Source organism: Eublepharis macularius, chromosome 16, assembly GCF_028583425.1.
Source record: "Eublepharis macularius isolate TG4126 chromosome 16, MPM_Emac_v1.0, whole genome shotgun sequence".
NCBI lineage: Eukaryota > Metazoa > Chordata > Lepidosauria > Squamata > Eublepharidae > Eublepharis > Eublepharis macularius.
In genome coordinates, this window is record NC_072805.1 from 10,798,487 (window position 1) to 10,812,895 (window position 14,409).

Consider the following 14,409-nt stretch of genomic DNA (forward strand, 5'->3'; position numbering starts at 1 on the left):
CCCCCCAGGTAGAGCTTGGTTGAAGAACCTCCCCCCCCCCCGCCCCAATTTCTTTCCCCAAAGTCTGTGGAAGACCACTTCACAGCCTCTGAACAAGAGAGCTCTGACACATAAAAGCTTGTGCTGGAATAAGGCCCTTTTCACACTGCTTACCTTCACTCGCAACGACACGGAACATCGCGCTAAAAACGCAGAAGATCACGTTTTCTCACGAGATTTGCGCGTGTGCAAATCTCGTGTGAGAAAACGCAATCTTCCACGTTTTTAGTGCGATGTTCCGCGTCATTGCGAGTGAAGGTAAGCAGTGTGAAAAGGGCCTAAAGGTTAGTGTTTAAGGTACTGCTGGACTTCTGCTTTATTCTAAACAAGACCTAGCCCATATCCAGTCAAGGCAGGTGAGACTTGCCTATTGCTAGTATTCCTACATTTAAAAAAAAAAACACCCTGAGTTTTATTAAATTACCTCACAATACTTTTTAACCAGTCATCTATTTTCAGTTGGCATGGCCTTTTGATAGCCTTTTTATATAAGAACTCTTGGTGAAGGACTGGCTCTCTTGGGCATATGGCAAGCCTTGCCCTCTTGTGCACATCTGTACTTGCCTCAGGAGGGAGAGGGCTTACATGTTTGTTACACTGACCCAACCACTGCAAGTACAGATATGGACAAGAGGGCAAAGACTGCCACATGCCCAATGGAGCCCTTCCTTCACCAACTATTCACTAGAACGGAGGGCATTTTATTTCCCTTTCCCCACCCAGCCTCAAGTTCAGGGAAATTCCAAGGCAGAAATTTGGAGGGAAGAGGGACCCCTAAGCACTACCCGAACAGCATGTAGTCCCATGCGTTTAGAAGAGAAAGGCAGGTTATTTTGGAGAAGGAGCAAAGTTTAGCAAGTCACAACTGCTGCTGAAAATTCAGGAGAAATGACCAGCCGCTCTCAGGCGCTCCAGGCACTTCATGCAGCAGAGGTATGCAATTGTGAAAGGCAACAGTAGGAAAGCCTCTTTCATCTTTTTAAAGGGGATCAGCTGGAAACTAATATTTGCTGTAGCTTTTATTTGGTTTTCTGCAGCAGGCTTTGCCTCTCCCTGATTATGGACTTGTTCAACCTGTTCTTTGGCTATGAAAGGGAAGGGTAATTACCCCACTGTCTACTGTCAGGGAGATTTTCATGCTTAAGGTGTTCTGCAGGTTTTTGCATATCATGATGACAATACCTTTCCTAGCAAACATTCCCACAAACCAGTATCCCGTTTCTGGCCAGATGGCTGTGGGGGTTGGGGTTAGAGGTCACTTCTTCAGCCACATCTATTTGGGTTGGCTAAAGAACTGTCTGAGGCTACTCGGAAAGGGATTTCTTTTACCCTTTCCATCTTTCTTGTTGACAAAAACAGATCTTGAGCCCTAAACTCCTTAAACACATAATTGTGCTGTGAGTGAAGGGTAGCTTTGCTGAAGTCAATGGGTGACACTCTCTTCCACATGGCCTATTCCCTTACTTTAAGCTTTAGAGCAGTCACAAAGGAAAGGCATACATTGAAAGCTTTGTTCTTCTTTGAAATGAGTGGAATGCTTTTAAAGACAAGGTTAGTTCACTCAAAATGTACTAGCACAGAAGTATACGGACATCCCCCCCCCCTTTATTTTCTTATTGAAAGTTTGGAGAACTTTGAAAACAATCCTCCTATGATTTTTTTTTCTTGGTTTGTTTAGAAATGTGCTAAGATAGTATATATTCATACTCATACAATTTTATATGAGAACTAAGTTCTAAAATTATGCCTCCTGCCTGGGGGGGGGATACTGCCCCCCCCAGTCTATAGAACATTTATCAGTTCACCATCCACCCCACGAATTTTCGTGAGGTTTTAGTGAGTGCTGCTGGATTTTGTAAACTGAATTTGATTTTATTATGCTACCTGTTTTACACTGTGGTATAATCCGCTCTGAGCCTGTTCTGCAGAGGGATCAGAATATAAATATAATAATAAATACATACATACATACACATTGTTCAATTTGATGTTGTTAAAACAGCAAAATGAGGTTTCAGTATTCAAATAAGTATTGCATACATCTCAGTTTGCCCTCAGATTTGTAGGGTGCCCCCCCCCAGTGCAATGGAAAAAAATGTCAGTGTCTTTAAATTTTTTGGAAATATTACATCTCTAGGAAGAGGGCGGGGTTTTTACCTGGGCAGGTATGCAGGCTTGAATGTTCAGCTAGATCCAGTGGAAGCGTTTTCTGACGGACCTTTTCCTACCATGTTCTTTCTTCCTCGGACAATATTTACCTTATATGTTTCTCCAAGCAGGAATCTTTTTTGCTGTGCTCACGACCTCCTGTAAAACATAGTCTACATTGATGCCATTAATTCATCAAGTATTTCTGATGTACTTTTATATATTAAAATACTCCTTTTACTTGAAAAACGGATTTTTGTTGACCAAATTTATTTTGGAAATGGCACTTGCAAACAACATAGCAAGGATTAGAAATGTGTTGCGCAAGGTGATATGTGATGAAGCAAAAGGGGTGCAATGTAGTCTTGTTTCAGTTCTTCAGTAATGAGTGACTTAGGAAACAGCCAGGTGCATACAATGAGCTGAAGCCAAAGAAGGAGCTTTCTCTAGACTGGTTTAAAGGCAACTCAGGGTGGAAATACATGTTGCGAAGTACCTAGGGATGCTCAAGTGAACCTCATGTCACGTGTCCCCCTTCCAACTTCTCATGCACTTGCTCGCACAGTCACACTTCAATTGGCTCCATGTGAGTACATTCACGCTTTTGATATCAGTTCCTCAACTGCTAAAATTATCCCGGGCGGTTTAAAACGGCCAAATTCCCAGTTTCCCCCACCTCCCCCATCCATTCATTGACACTTTCTCACGCCTTAAAGAAATTGGCAAGTCAGAGGAGCCTAAAGTACTTGCTCTACAGTGTTCATCCCTGCGAAATCAGAGCTGAGACTCGGTGGTGGCATTCGTACTCACTTGCAAACGCAGTCACAGGAAGGGAGCGCCTGTGAAAGCAGCATGCACGTGTGCTGAGCAAGAAACAGCCAGCATGTGAATTGGGGACCACACATAAAATCCTGCACTTGAGCATCCCCAGGTAATTCGCAACGTGTCTTTCCACTCCTGGTGGCAGATCTGTGGTGGTGATCTTTCACTATGACTTTATATTCATCTGGAATCAAAAATTTAACTGTATTTCATTATTTTGCATGAAGCATTTACGCCTCGCTATCCCCTGCAAAGAACTCGCATGCAAAATGCAGCACGCAAGACCCTTTGAGCTTGCCAAGGAGGGGGTGCAGAATTTTCTCTGAGTGCGCTGCTCCTAGTCATTCAAGAAGAAGGCGGGGGGGGGCACAAGATTTATTTATTTTATTTATTAAAACATTTATACCCCGCCTTTCCATTCGGTTCAGGGTGGCCTACAAAAACCATTTAAAACATTACAAAATTAAAAACAAATAGAATAAAAATCCCTGAACATCTCCTCCTAAGATGCCTGCGGTTCATACCCCACTGAAAGCCTTGGCAAACGGGCAAATCTCGCAGTGCCTCCTGGTGATCTCCAGCATGGGACTCCCCCTCCCCTCTCCAGGCAGCCCTTGCCACAAAGTGGGCGCAACGATGCGAAATGCCTGGACGCTGGTCAATGCCAGGTGGGCCACCGCATGATGCATTCAGAAGCAGATCCTCGGCCACGCTCAGTCCCTGAAGGTCAGCTCAGCTGTACTCACATTCCAGGAATTGTAGGAGTTGAGGAGTAAAATGGCATCCAGAGAGTCAGACAGAAGGGAGGGGGAGGGAGCCCTGCAATTCTAACTAGGACCCCACCTGCTTCCCTGTGAAGCACAGAAAACCTTTTTCAAATGGCAATTTGATAGCGCACATTTGACCATTCCTGTTCTGGGCACCAAGTTTCATAAACTACTAAGCAGATGGAATTATCCACGCCAATGTGGAACAGACCACCCGCACAGATGAAGCAGAGGGGAAATGTGATGGAAAATACATTTATGTGTCAAAAACACAACACTAGCCTTAATCCAGGGAAAAACAAGATGGAAATGAATAGCTAGAGAATTAGGACAAAAGGTAAGGCACTTCAGCAGCTGCAACCCCATGCTTGCTTACGAATACTATTTATGGAACCTAGCTGGGCTTACTTATGAGTAAATGTGCCTGAGATTAGGTTGCACAGCTCCTCCCCACCCCTGCTTTTAAATTTCAAAAATCCAAGACGTCTAACAGTCTGTGGCCAGGATTTTTTAGGATCTATTCAGTGCCAAAAAAATGAGCCCTACTGCGAAGGTTTGGCTGGCTAAGACTTCAGCATCTCTTCCAAGCCTGGTTGCGAACCCCTGTTCTTTCCACCGGGTGTCCTTCCCTGCTTTCCCTTGCCCCACAGTCTCTTCCCTCTGGCCTTCTCATTCGTCCCCAGACTCTCCCTGCAGACCGTGGGAGGCTTGGTCTCTGCATGCGATATAATGAGGTGGAGGATCCCTCAGCTGCCCATGGCCCCAAGGGGGGCAGATGGAAGTACTCATATTTGTCCCAAGAGAGCCAGAAGCAGCTGGGAGGAGAAACGGGCAATTTTTAGTGAGCAAATGAGCACAGGGGAGGGTGAAAGCGTGGCAGCCTCTCCCTTCTCATGGGAGCCCTGCTGGCTGTGGTTTTTTACAGGATTGTGGAAATTATTTATTTATCTTAAATCATTTATAGTCCACCTTTCTCACTGACACTCAAGGTGGATTACATAGTGAGAGATTAGTACAGCCAATATCAAGGACATTTCAATGAAAAATGCCATAGGAGAAATAAATGCAAGTTTACAAAGACATAACATTAGCCAAAATACAATACAGAGTTGAAGAAGTGTTGAAACAGAGCATAAGCAGTTCTAGGGCTGACATTAGGCAACACAGACAGAACTACTCGGTAGAGTCGTACTTAAAGCAACAGGTAGTACATAGGAGCACATCCTTAAAGCAACAGATAGGACATAAGGCAACATAGTGTGGTGAAGTCTATGGTCCCTATTTTGTTAGTGAAGCACCTCCTTGAGACCACTTCCCTACAATAGAGCCCTCCTATCTCAGTAAAAAGGCAGGAGAGCAACCAGAGCTGCTCCAGGGTATGAGAGTCTGGACTACCGTCCGAGGGTGCACCATATGGCAAAATATCTCACCGAGGTCCCTCCCCTTTCCAAATCCTCCCCCCTCAAGACTCCTCCACCCAAATCTCTAGGAACTTCCCAACCTGGAGTTGGCCCTGGATCTTGGGCCCCACAAGTCGTAGCTGGGCTTTCTGGACAACCATTATCCCCTACCAGCCCTCTGTAGACCTCAAGACCTTTAACCTTTAACAATAAAAATAACTTGCCTCATTTAAGAAAAATTATTAGTTAACAATGCAGATTCTATTCTGCCACAGCACAGAGCAAGATTGATTGATTGACTGATTGATGATTGATTGATTGAACTCAGTGTTTACTGTTTTAAATCTTACTTCAGTTGATGAACATTTGCAATTAAGTTTGCATTTAAGCTTTTATTAATATTGTAATTTTTATCCATTTTGTCCTTTGACATTTTAAAAAGTCAGCTAATGAGTAATTTTTAAACATGTACAGATGGTGTATAATTTTCTGGTAAAGAAAATTTTCTCTCAAAACAAATTTGAAAAGTGGGGGCAATCAATAACAACTTTTTTTTTTTTACATTTTGGGGTTTGTTTTTTCTACAAAATGTATGTACTGAATAGCAAAGAGTCCAGTAGCACCTTTAAGACTAACCAACTTTATTGTAGCAAAAGCTTTTGAGAGCCACAGCTCTCTTCGTCTGATGCATGTGCTGAATTTCAGCTTGTTATGAGCACTGGGGTGGGTCCAGACCGTTTTTTCACCCATTACCTTCCAATTTCCTTCCTTACGACAGCCCCCATGCCACGTGGCTTTTGCAAATGCAGGTCCCAAGATCCCCAGCATAGCCTTTTGGGGTTGTCAAAGGGGACTCATTCTTCCTTTTTCACCAGAAGAAAATCTTATTGGATTCAACTGATTATGTATTTGCTCTTAGAAGAGCCAACGTAGTGCAGTGGCAAGGGTATCAGCAGGGCTTTTTTTCAGTAGGAACGCGGTGGAACGGAGTTCTGGCATCTCTTGAAAATGGTCACATGGCTGGTGGCCCCGCCTCCTGTTCTCCAGACAGAGGGGAGTTTAGATTGCCCTCTGTGCCGCTGGAGCGGCTCACCAGCCATGTGACCATTTTCGCCGAGGGCAACCCACAGAGTTCCACCACCTCTTTTCCCAGAAAAAAAGCCCTGGGTATCAGACAATTGCCCAGGCTGGTGGGGAATTCTCTATCCCCAGCCTCAATCTACCACCCTTGAAAAATGAAGGCGCAGGAGTGAAAACAGCCACCATAACAATGTCAAGTCGCCTCAGCCATAGGCTATAGGAATTTTATCTAGACTCTATGGTCTTTAGCATAGAAATTAGAGGAAATTCCTAGAGTGTTGCCTGGAAATGATATCACATCGTCTCCTAACTTCACTCTTCCCAGGCACTGCCCAGCCCAAATCTCCAAGCATTTTCCTTAGACACTGTTGGGAATCTGACTTGCAGTCCGTCAGTGGGGAACCACTTGGACTCTATGGGAAACAGGACACTAGACTAGAAGAGAGCGATGAGAATGATCAGGGGTCTGGAGACTGAGCCCTACCAGGAAAGGCTGAGGGCCTTGGGAATGTTTAGTTTGGAGAAGAGGAGGTTGAGGGGGGACATGATTGCTCTCTTTAAGTATTTGAAAGGCTGTCATTTGGAGGAGGGCAAGGAGCTGTTCCAGTTGGCAGCAGAGGGTACGTCCCGAAGCAATGGGCTTAAATTACATGCACAAAGGTACCGGCTGGATATTAGGAAAACCTTTTTCACGATCAGAGTAGTTCAAAGGTGGAATCAGCTGCCTAGGGAGGTGGTGAGCTCCCCCTCACTGGCAGTTTTCAAGAGGAGGCTGGATGAATACTTGTCAGGGATGCTTTAGGCTGATCCTGCACTGGGCAGGGGGTTGGACTAGATGGTCTGTATGGCCCCTTCCAACTCTGTGATTCTGAGTTGAGATTAAAGTATCTTGCCTTCCACTGGCCCAGTACTTTGCAGGCTGGTAAGTTCATTGCACCACGCAGGAATGTAGAGCTGGTTCCAGCAACTTCTTGGACTGGCAAGATTCGCTACATTAATGGACTTGCAGATCAAGAAGCCATGCAAATCACCATTGCTGAAAGGATTCCATATCTAAAGTAATGCATTGCAGAAAACTTGACTTCACATTTGCTCGAGACAGGGCGGGGAGGGGGGGGAGCCTGGCCTCTCGCGCTGCTCGTTCCTCGTGTAACTCAGAGCAGTTCTGCTGTTCCAGCTTGTCCAGCAGCAGCAGCTTTTAATTTTTTTTTTTTACAATATGCCATTTACTTGATTGATGAGGTGTTAATAACATGGTATGAAAGGCGGCCAGACGTTCAGTTAAAGTTGGAATGTTTAATGAATATGGCAGGCCTCATCCCAAACTCGCTGATCTTCGTCAGTAATGCTAAACCCAACACGACTGCAGTAGTCGAAAACTGGGGCAAGCTCAGAGTTCATTCACCGGGGATGGGGGTAGGAAGCAGGGCAGGAATTGTTCAGGTACCCCCATCATTGCCGAGACTTGTTCATTGAGGGCAATTGATTTTACAGCATTCCACACTCCTGCAACTCCACCTGCCTGATTTCCCCTCCTGAACTGGATAAAATGGAGGAGACGAGAACAATGGGAGCCACTTTGGGTGCCCACTGGAGTAAATAAATAAATTGTTGTCCTAGGCAGAAGAGAGACTGTCTGAAAACTACATAAATAATACTACTCTCTTTGACTCAAGTGCATTTATGACATCTGCAATCTTCTGACCCTTATCTCAGACCTATTTGCATGCCTAGCAACCACATTAAGGGGCAGACTGCCATGCTTAAGGAGCAAGAGGCCACTTGCAGGGACCCCATTCCTTCGGTGGGGGGGGGGATCCCCTGCTCTCAGCCTCTGCCCCCATCACACCTCACCTGGCTGGCAGGGGAAATAGGGGGGAAAGGCATGAGAACTGGTCAACAACCCCCCCCAAAATACGTCCACGTCACTCCAGGAATCACATCATTCTTGGCACGACACAGAAGTGTGTGCTCACACCAGGGGCCGATGTGGTAAAAATTGGCCCTCAACACTAGATTGGGTACTCACATCGCCCACCTCGACCCTCCTGTCCCCTGGTTTGAACCCTAGGGGGTCCTGTCAACCCCAGCCACTTGCCACAGTCCACTCTGTTCAGAAACTGTATTTGGCATCACTGCAAAAATCTAACAATACCTTTCTCAACAGACACTATTCCCCTTAAAAATAGTAGCAAGGCAACATAGAGCAGGCAAAAGGCAGAAAGGCATTTTCCAGAGGTTCTCACAGAACTCAGCATGGAGTTTTCTTTGGCAAATGCATTAGAACATAAGCCAAAGAGACATTCTGATTATTTTAAAAAACTGCATTATCTTGAATGTGCCCTTTTCTTAAAATTTCTCAAGGCAACCTGGGAAGTGTCAGGAAACAACTCCAAAACATTTGCTATCAGATAAGACAGTATCCATTTGGAAGCCATCATTAAGTTTAAAGGAGAAAATTCTATGCCACAGGGAGTACATGTTGCTATAGGTTGTAGATTTGAACCTTTCCTTCCAGGAAACCTTTGGCAGAATGACTCCTCCATGGAGGACCCCACCCTCACCCCCACCCCCACCTGGTGTATTACAGAAAATTTGGAGGCTTGTCTGTCATTACTGATCTTCTGCTTGCGTAATCCCTGATTTGTGATTAGGGATCCCAGGTCTTCCACCCCCCGCTCCCTGCTACCACTCCTCTGGCTGGCAGGGGGGGGGGGAAGGTCCAGGAATAGGCCTCCAGCAGACACTCCCAGGGCACTGCAAAAGCCTCACTTCCCAGGAGCGATGTCATCACACCACCCGGAGAGCGCTCCCGTGCTTCACAGCAGGCCCACCCAATAACATCACTTCCTGAAACTGACATCATCATGCCACCCTAGGAGCTGTGCAAAGACAAGGTAAGTGCCACCTCCCCACCCACTGGGAGGGTAAGGGGACCTGGCAACCCTATTTAGGATATATAGACAGAATGTTACCAATCAAGATATGACCTCACCCACACTTATTCATAAATACATTTATTTCAGTAAATGTTCTGAACAGAAATATAAGTATTTCCAAAATATAGGGGATCTAAGAAACTTCCAATGAGAAGATTGTTCTATTGCAGTGGTGGTGGCGGCGCGGGGCTGGCCGGTTGCAGCAGCCTCCACCCCCAGCACCCCCTCCAGCGCCCCCTCCAGCACCCCGCCAGCCTCACGGCGCCCGCAGCGGCTGCCTCACTGCCTCAATGGTGGCGCTGGCCCTGCCCACGGGTGGGGATGTAATCCTCACTCAGACACTCATCACAGTTACTACTGTAGCATAATGGTTAAGTGGTTGGGCTGTGAATTAATACTCTGCTTGTTCAAATCCCTCTATTGCCATGAGCTCAGTAGATGCCCTTAGTTCAATGATAAAGTTAAAATGTTGAAGACATCCAATTTTGTTAAAATTAAACAGGTTTCAATCCAAAATACAAGGATATGATACCAGAAATATTTTAGAATTTTTTAGGTAATTGAAATCAGAGAAGAGCGACAAAACCAAACTTTTTAGTTGAAAGATTTTTTTTAAAAAAATAGTTATAACTCAGATGTTTTTCAGTGGATCTCTCTGAAATTTGACCAGATCAAACTTCACTGAAAGTTACATTCCCTTTTTAAACACACACACACACACACACACACACACACACACACACACACTAATTTAAGTTGCAAAATAACAGAATTAACAACCAAAGTTAACAACCAAATCTAACATTTTTACAAATAGTGGAAAATTGTGAAAAGAGACAACTTCAAAATATATAAATCCACTAATACAATCAGATGGAAACTCCAACTGGGGTAAACGTATTCTTCTATACCAAAGCAAATGAAATGGGTGGGACAAATTGCTTGGATTCAGGGGTCATTTCGTAGAAAAAGAGCTGAAGGAACTCATTAGCATAACTCATTAGCATATGCCACGCCCCTTGACAGTGTGTCATTAGCATAACTTATGTGCATATGCCACACCCCTGACATCACCTATCTTGGCTGTTTTGGACCCAATCCTGGCCATTCAGGGCCGAAATTGGGCCCAAAATGGCAAAAGGGGGCTGAAATGGCCAAAAAGGGGCCCAAAATGGTCAGGATCAGGCTGCTGCTGAGTGGGAGAGTGATCCACCACCCATCAGAGGCCCGATCCGGGCCTTTTGGGCCCCAATCCAGGCCAAAACGGGCCCCAAATGGCTGAGAGTCAGGTGGGCAGGGCCACCTGACATGGGACCTCTATGGGGAACTACCAGAACTGTGTTCCTGTGCGTTCCCCCTCAAAATGAGCCCTGCTTGGATTTAATGAGAAATAACATTTTCTGGCGCTATAAAAGGTAAAATGCTGTTCCTGGGTTTCTTACCCTCTCCTTAACTAGACTTTAACTAAAGTTAAAGAAGACAACTCAAATTTTTTTGACAAAAGCAGTGAGTTCAAGTGTACCTTTTTGGTTTGCTGGACCTTGACCCTTCAGGAGCTGCCACAGAAGTTTCAAAATACTTTCCTTATGCTCTAAAGGGTAGTGTTGATTTGGTGGTCCCTGTCTTACCCTCTGATTCTAAGACACTTAGCCCAAAATAGTATCACTGAAGACAGCATGTCCGTAGCAAGTACTGAAGAGGACAGCCAAGGTGATCAAGGGGTTGGAGCACCTTTCCTATGAAGAATGGCTGGAAAGTCTTGCCCTAAAGCAAAAAAGAATTGGTCACAAATTCATATGACAATACAAAAAATGTTGAAGATTTTAATGTTAACTATCAATATACAATTTAAAGCAGAAGCCTTTTTGTTGGGATTAATGGATAAACAGTTGGAAAATAAACATGGTATCTTATTTGTTGACGTGATTTATCTGGATTTCAGTAAAGCTTTTGATAAGGTCCCCCATGACATTCTGATGGGCAAACTGGAAGACTGTGGAGTAGACTATAGGACAGTTCGGTGGATAGGGAACTGGTTGGAGGACCGCACTCAAAGAGTCAACGGCGTTTCATCAGATTGGCGGGAGGTGTCCAGTGGGGTGCCGCAGGGCTCGGTTTTGGGCCCAGTACTTTTCAATATTTTTATCAATGATCTGGATGAAGGAGAGGAAGGGCTGCTCATTAAATTTGCTGATGATACCAAATTGGGAGGGGTAGCAAACACCCAAGAAGATAGAATTAAAATTCAACAAGACCTGAATACTCTGGAGAAGTGGGCAGCTGTGAATAGGATGTAATTCAACAAAGACAAGTGCACAGTATTACATCTGGGCCACAAAAATGAGAAGCACAAATACTGGATGGGGGATACACTTCTGGGCAGTAGTATATGTGCAAGAGATCTTGGGATAAGAGTGGACTGTAAACTGAATATGAGCAGTCAGTGTGATGTGGTGGCAAAAAAGGCTAATTCAATCCTGGGTTGTATCAAAGGGGCCATAGCATCGAAATCGCAGGAGGTCATAGCCCCTCTCTATACTGCCTTGGTCAGGCCACACCTGGAATATTGTGTGCAGTTCTGGACGCCTCACTTCAAAAAGGATGTGGACAAAATCGAGAGGGTGCAGAGGAGAGCGACGAGGATGATCAGGGCCTGGAGACTGAGCCCTACGAGGAAAGGCTGAGGGCCTTGGGAATGTTTAGTTTGGAGAAGAGGAGGTTGAGGGGGGACATGAGTGCTCTCTTTAAATATTTGAAAGGCTGTCATTTGGAGGAGGGCAGGGAGCTGTTCCAGTTGGCAGCAGAGGGTAGGACGCGAAGCAATGGACTAAAACTACATGCACAAAGGTACCGACTGGATATTAGGAAAAACTTTTTCACCGTCAGAGTAGTTCAAAAGTGGAATCAGCTGCCTAGGGAGGTGGTGAGCTCCCCTTCACTGGCAGTTTTCAAGAAGAGGCTGGATGAATACTTGTCAGAGATGCTTTAGGCTGATCCTGCACTGGGCAGGGGGTTGGACTAGATGGTCTGTATGGCCCCTTCCGACTCTATGATTCTATGATTCTATGATTCTATTTCTATATATGACCACAGCGGCTAGGCTTTATATGTGCAAAAATGGAAAAGTACAGAATTGCCTTCAATCGAGGACTGGATTGTGAAAATGACGGAGTTAGTGGAGATGGCTAAATTTACAGCTCTGATCAGAGATAAAACCTTGTCTACCTTTAGGGTTAACTGGAAACCCCTTATTGACTTTCTGCATGAGATGAGGAAAAATGAACTGCTAATTTGTGGTTTTGATTTCTAAGAAGATAAATTTGGGAAAAATAAATAGGGGGGGCAGTATTGAAAAGGTAAATTTTGGAGATATTAAAACTAAAAGTATAATGTTTGTTAAAATATAATAGGTGTTGTAGAAAAAAATGGAAAATCAAACAGGTATTATTTTTTCTTTATTTCAATCTCTGTTCTTCTTTTTCTCTCTTTGTATTTTTTTTCTTTATTTTTTCTTCTATCTCTTTTTATTGAGCTTTTAATCTTATTAATAAAATAAAAGGTATTCCTGAGGGGGGGGAAGAATGGCTGGGGGGTCTGGACCTTTTCAGTTTTTTTAAAAAGAAGGCTAAGGGCCAGGGGGACGTGACAGAGGTTTGCAAAATTATCCATGAGATGGAGAAAGTGGGCAGAGGGAGTGTTGTTTCCCTATCCCATCATTCAGGGGCAGCCAATCAAATTGTTGGGAAATAGGTTCAGCGCAGAAAAACGGAAATTCGTCTTTACCCAATGAGTAATTAAACGGTAGAATTCCCTCCCAGGGGAGGTAGTGATGGCCACAGGGATAGATGGCTTTAAAGGGGGGGGGGGGTGGATAGGCAGATTCACCAAGGAAAGGACCATCGACAGCCACTTGCCATGGTCAGTAAAAGAACCTCCACATCCAGAGGCAGTCATTCTTTGAATACCGGTGCCAGGAGGCAACATCAGTGGAAGAACTCAGCCTCTAAGCTCTGTTGTTGACACTCCATAGCAACTGGCTGGCCATGTGTGAGTCAGGAGCTGGACCAGATAGACTGCTGGTATCCAGCAGAGCTCTTCTTATATTCTTAAGGCAATCACAGACCTACTGGAACATCACATCTGAATTCCCAGCAAATAGTTCTGAGAGCCGGTTTACCCATTTAGTGCATCACTGAAAGGATCTACAAGATGGAGACCTGGGGAGTTCTAGCAAGGGAATTCCCCTACTTCCTTTGCTGTCTTCTGTCTCCAATTAACTGAATGAATAGCTGGGAGAGTCGGAAAAGAGTAATAATAATGTACACATTTTTCTGCAGCAGAGATCATGGTTCATAGTGTTAATTATTTCAGCTGCACATTCTGTGTGGAAGTGATTAAAGAAAGGTAGAAAGGCAAAAGCACAACATCTTTATTGTTTCCTTTAAAAAAATATATTGTTTCCTTTTTAAAAAAGAAATATATATTCTCTGCCTTCAAACCACAGGTCATAGCTGGCTTGCTATGTATTTCAAGCATAATAAAACAATCATGCAACACTGAACTCTAGCACAAACCGCCAAGAGATAAGAAAAACGCCCAAAGAAAAAGATAAGAACAACCTCCTTGAGAATCCTATAGATTAGCGGGTGAAGTATAAATATTGTGTTTGCGTGTGTGTTTCATGCAGGGCTTTTTTTCTGGAAAAAGAGGTGGTGGAACTCAGTGGGTTGCCCTTGGAGAAAATGGTCACATGGCTGGTGGCCCCGCCCCGCGTGGCGCGCGGAGGGCCATCTAAACTCCCCTCTGTCTGGAGAGCAGGGGGAGGGGCCACCAGCCATGTGACCATTTTCAAGAGGTTCCAGAATTCTGTTCCACCACGTTTCTGCTGAAAAAAAGCCCTGGTTACACGTAAACAGAGAGATTGGATCCCCTAGTTCCATCTTGTTTGGGATTAGTTCCCCTCTCTCTCTCTGGCAGGGACATTTGGGGGATTCTGCAGTCCCATCAATACAGGAGTTGGCATTATGTTTCATTCATAGCCTCCCACACCAGAGATTCCTCTCCTTCTACCACAGTGATAGTCAGGTGGTGGGGTAGGTGGGGTAGGTTTTGTAAATGGGATGTTGGGGAATGAGGGATGACCCACTCCCCCCCTATATTTTACTAATAAAGTTGGGAGACCAGGCTGTTCGCCCAGTCTCCATTTTCCTACTA